The sequence below is a fragment of the Malus sylvestris genome, chromosome 3 (genome assembly GCF_916048215.2).
Source record: "Malus sylvestris chromosome 3, drMalSylv7.2, whole genome shotgun sequence".
NCBI lineage: Eukaryota > Viridiplantae > Streptophyta > Magnoliopsida > Rosales > Rosaceae > Malus > Malus sylvestris.
The window spans coordinates 18,970,141-18,975,778 of record NC_062262.1 but is presented as its reverse complement, the minus strand read 5'-3'; the positions used below and the strand labels follow the sequence as shown (position 1 = coordinate 18,975,778).

Below are 5,638 nucleotides of genomic sequence, written 5' to 3'. Positions count from 1 at the left end.
TAAGAAAGTTGAGATGAATACATGTAAATTTTTTAAGACAGGGAGGCAAAATAAAAACATCATATTTGAGAATAGTATCGAATTAGATCTCAAACCTTTGTTCACCAACAATGAAAAGGGCTCTCCTCACAGATTCTCTTTTTTGTTTATAAGATTGACCACTTCTTTCAGGCGTTGAGGTGGAAGAGGATACAGTGGTAGAGGACACTGTCATTTCTTTTGGTAATGTTTGTGGAGTCGTTGGTTCCATACTTGTATCTTCGGATACATTGTAAATCAGCACGTCGTTTAAGTTAAAATTATTCCTCCTATTTCCAAACTGCAAGTGAAAGATTTTCTTTTGACCAATCAACCTTAAAAATTCGTTTGGCAGTTGTTGTTGATCAGCAACCTTTGATTCAAAACCAAATCTTTGCACACCATCCCAAAAAGCTGTTCACCAGATTTGCCGATTATTAAAGTACTGATTTCATTACAAGAACTAAATTGACTTTATACCTGCAGATGAAAGTCAAGTTACTTGAGTTTTTTATGAGCTATAACTCATTGTTAACACATTAAATGAAAAACTTGGACCAAGACAGATTACAAATTTGAAGTAATTTTTTATGATTATATTAATACCATGTAGAACTAATTCTGATGAAAGACTTAAAACAATAAAAATAGATATTTATATCTTAACGTTACCAAGGTGTTGGAATCTGGTTTGAGTGTTTTTGGCAAGTGAGTTGTTCAGTTGTTGGATCCTTGTGCATTTGCTTCACACAATTGGGGCAAGCACTATACCACCAATTGTAATGTGTGTCAAAACGTTTAACATAAGCTTTGCATAAAAATGTATCATCCTATAAAATATTTATTAGACATTTGTGTGAGGAAGAGTAATGATACATTGAATCTTTGTTAAATACGAAGAAATGTAGTTACATGCTTTAAGAAAAGATGAAAACACATAATTCATTTCTATACCTTGTGCAGATCAGGGTCCAGAAAAGCTAGCTCATCGATTGTTACTCTCCTCGCGGTGCGCAGAACCTCAGCCTCATTGAGTTGCCTTGAAGAGGGGGGCAATATTTTTACAGGGTCCTTAGAGTTTGAAAACCTGTAAGTTTGAGAACAGAATACGGGAAAAGACAAAGCTTCCACCAATAAAGAACAAAAAGCTTCTGCAACATTTGTCCACAATGTGAGACATAACTCTTATCTCCTGCGTATAAAACAAATGAGAAATAAATGTTACATTTTTTCATAACCCCTACAAAAGAATTAGTTGAATTATCCAAAACCACTGTGATATCGTTGAACCGCAGTTATATGACGAATGACATCTTACAATTTAAAATGTCAAGACAAAGAGTTAGCCAAAATTTCTTTTAGAAAAAAAGAAAAGAAAAGAAAAAACAATACAAATATTTCCAATCGATGTATAAATGGACACATAAATAGATAGGTATAGATATACATGCGCTAACATTACCCATGAGAATATCAACTCTGTTCAAATGGGGATACTGAGTATTATAATTAGAGATGGGTAACGGTTATGGCGGGCAAGTAATCGCGGTTATTTATCCATAACCGTTTATTTTCATACCAACATAACCGTTTACCCGTTGGGTAATTATCTAAACGGTGTTTATAAACGGTTAACCATACCCATAACTGTGTACCCATTTAATCGTAACTGTTTAGTACCCGTTTACCCATTTATCATTTTTAAACCCGTTTATCCTTTCTTTTTTACTATTTACTCCTTTTTCACCCGTATATGTGTTTTTTTAACAACTTGAAAATTAAAAAAGAAAAATTTGTCATAATTGTTTTTCTAACAATTAAACACCGTTATAAATGTTAGCAATGAAGGTAATATAAAATTTGCTAAGTATTCTTGGGTTACGAAAACTGTTAAAAGACAGTATTCTTGGGTTATTTGACTCGGAATGTAAAATATTAACATAATATATATAATGGACTATGAAATTTAAAGTGGTTAAGGAAAACTATATTACATTAGCTATAGAAATCATGCACTATAGTCAATAGCATTGATCTAAGTTTTGTTCGATAGGGAACATGGTTTGTGTTAATTTTACATATATAAAATAAATGGGTAAATGGTTACCTGTTTATAACCGCGGTTAATACCCATAACCGCCAATTTAAATTTCGTGGGTAAACGGTTATACCCATAACCGTTTATTTATCTAAACGGTTACCCATAACTGTAACCGTGAAATTTAAATGGGCGGGTAACCACGGTTACCCATAACTGATGGGTATTTACCCATACCTAATTATAATCCTGGAGAAAGAAGCGGTGTTGAAGTATGGGTGGAAACACGCTAGACTGTTTTCTAAAGACCGTCGTGGCAATGAGCACGATCTGAGTTTCGTGCAAAACGACCTTGTATTGCCCCCCTGATTCTAACTGTTCTAAAATTCATAATCTCATAGCAACAACTGGCCACAATTTTTGAAGCCACAGCTTCATAGTCAATGTCCAGTGTAGAGACTTCAACCGCATGGTTCTTCGCAGTTGATTAAAGCCAAAAAAAAAGGAAAAAAAAAAAAAAAGGAGTTAAAAAGGCAACGAACAAACAAATGATAAGAAATATTATATTTTGATATAAATAGATTTAATTGTGCCCACAGACATACTGACTGAAAAAAGTTAAAATATCTGAACCAATGTTTAAAAACCATTTGATCCTTGTAAAAAAAAAACAGAACACAAAAAATATAACAATTTAAACACAAATGAAGAAAGTAATAAATGGGAAAAAAAAATGATACACTTAAAAATAATAACACAATAACCACTCACCACCTTGTCAACCAAGATACAATGTACGGTGACATATTTTTTAATAGTTCCGGGAATGCTTGATTTCCATATCCTGCACACATGGACCTTTATTTTGTCTGTTTTCGTATATGGACGCAGTCGGACAATGGAGGTCACTTCTACAGCTTCCATTTAACCTACCAAAAGCGAAGACAAATTTTATAAAGTTATGAATTAACACAATAGAAATTGAAAACCAAATATTAAAGTGAGGACTGGTTTATTTAACGCCTAATTTACCAAATTATTAAATGATGTGAAACCACAGTGTTACAAAATGGAAAACCACAGTGCAAACTGGCAAATTCCAAAAGATGCAGCATTCCGAAAACAAATAAGGCAGTTAAAACCAACTAAAGAACTAAATTTCACAAAAAAGCATGTGCCTATAACTCCAGCAATAGCACCGAAGATGAAATATATAGTCCATGTATTCTTGTGGTTAGCGGAGAACAGCCATCGTGTCATAAAATTGAGATTTTTATTATTGTCCAACCACCAGAAACTTTTGCTATTAAATTGCCACCGCATCCGATCATTCTCTGTTTGCAATTCTGTTTCCAACACTGTGATGTGAGAACAGTCTGCATCACGTTGCTATTGGTACTGGCACATAGACCTGGCATTTTTCATCCGACCCGTTAACCCGACCCGACCCGACCCGTTAAAATTAGTATTCGGGTGGGTGATAAACGGGTTGGGTGGTTAACGGGTCAACCCATTAATCACCCGTTAAATAACGGGTCATTTTGGGTGAACCCGCAAAACCCGTTAACCACCCGTTAAGACCCATTATTGAGGACTTTTATGTAATTTCGTTTTCCTGGGAATTAGGGTTTTCTCTCTGAATCGGCGTTTGTTTCTCGGGAAAATTGTGTGGTTTTGCAGGAGGTAAAATGTCGACGGCCGATTTGATACTGAGACCTGAGTGTGGTGGATGTAAAACGACCAAGGATTTATACGGAAGCAATTGCAAGCACTTGACTCTGTGCGACGACTGTGGCAAACAAATGGCACTGTGCGGCGCCGTCGTCACTCGCTTAATTCAAGTTCTCTCTCTCTCTCTCTCTCTCTCTCTCTCTCTCTATATATATATATATGTATATATATGTAAACATTAATTGATGTATTTGTTCCGAAATAGGAATATAATATATATACATATATGTATATATATGTATTTGATATGTATTTATATGTAAACATTATTTGCCGTTTCGCGAGTATCTTTTGGAGATTGTGTTGCTATAGCTAATAACCACTATAAACTTGTGAGTTGTTTTGTGCCCGATTGTATCAGCATATGCACACAAACCGAATGAAGGAAGGAGGTGGCTAGCACAAGCACTATAATGCTAAGAACGGGTGTAATTGATTGGAATGAAATGTGTATAAAATAAAAATAAAATAAATAAAAAAAAGGTTAACAGGTGAAACGGGTTGAAACGGGTGACCCGTTAGCTTAACGGGTTGGGTTCGGGTGACCCGTTAAGCTTAACGGGTTGGGTTCGGATGACCCATTAGCTTAACGGGTCGGGTTGAACCCGACCCAAACCCAATAAACCCGACCCGTTTACAGGTCTACTGGCACACCGACCGTCTTAGCACAAATGAGAAAACAGAATATAAATGTTGTCTGAACAACAGATAAAAACAACAGAAATAAACCGTACAGTATTGCCTCATCTAAAAAAAAAGTTTCAAAATTTTAAATCATATACAAATCAAGTTTCCATTTGGTCATTCTTAGAAAAAATTCTTCCATTCTTCACTTTACACTATGTAAGACAACAAAGTAACAAATGTTGAACAAATGAGTAGTATACGGAGTTGAAAAGCTGGAAAAATTGTAATACTCAATTGATAACAATACCATCAAATCAAAAAAATAAAAAAAACTCCCTTTATCAATAAAAGGATTTACTACTTATACATAGTTTGTTACAACAGGCACATGGACAAATTCAAACAAAGAAATGCACATACGGTACTCTTCTAATCAAACTACTTGTTTTTGTTTAAGCTCAGCCAAATATAAGAGGACTTCATTTATTCATATGTCAAGGCTGGTTTGGTATTGTTGTGCTAAGAAAAGCGGCTGTACTGTGAGAATAAGCGGCTGTGAAATAAATCAGTAAAGTGTTTGGTAAACTTTTTTGTAAAAGTTCTTTTGGAAAAAAAAGCAGTATGATAGTGGGTCTTTTCATTAAAGGAGCACCATAGCTCCGTGTGCTTTGAAAAAAAAAGCTTCAGCTTTTTCCTTTGATTTTGGCTTATTCTCACAGCAGCTTCCAAAACAAGCCTTTTTTTTTCAGTTTACCAAACACCTAAAACCCTCATAGCTTTTTTTCATGGATGCTTTTTTTTAAGCACCTCACTTCCAAACCACCCCTAAAACGAATTCACTCCCCAATTTTCTTATTTTCTACATGTTCATTTTTGGATAATCAAAATTTGACTTCATTTTCTTGGCTGTCAATTGGTCTTTACATTTTTCAATCACTTAGTTTTTTTTTTGTTACATAACTTGGAAATAACACAAATTTCCTTCAAATTAATTGAAAGAAAACATGAAAATATTAAACACAAACAAAATACAACATAACACACAATTCTTACAACACAGAAAAACCAAAACTCACCTCTCCAAAACCCCCAAAGGGAGAAAAGGAAAACACTCACCTTTAACAGACACGGTTTCCAAACCTGCACACAAAAACACCAAATAACTGAAAATCAGCTTCCGACGAAACCAAAAACAAAATTATAGAAAAAATCCACACACAACCA

The 5,638-nt window shown here is 34.6% G+C and overlaps 1 pseudogene; it reads right to left on the bottom strand.

The window, feature by feature from the left end:
* Positions 1-412: 412 nt before the first annotated feature.
* Positions 413-2,980, bottom strand: LOC126617046 (uncharacterized; annotated as a pseudogene).
* Between the last annotated feature and the right edge of the window lie 2,658 nt (positions 2,981-5,638).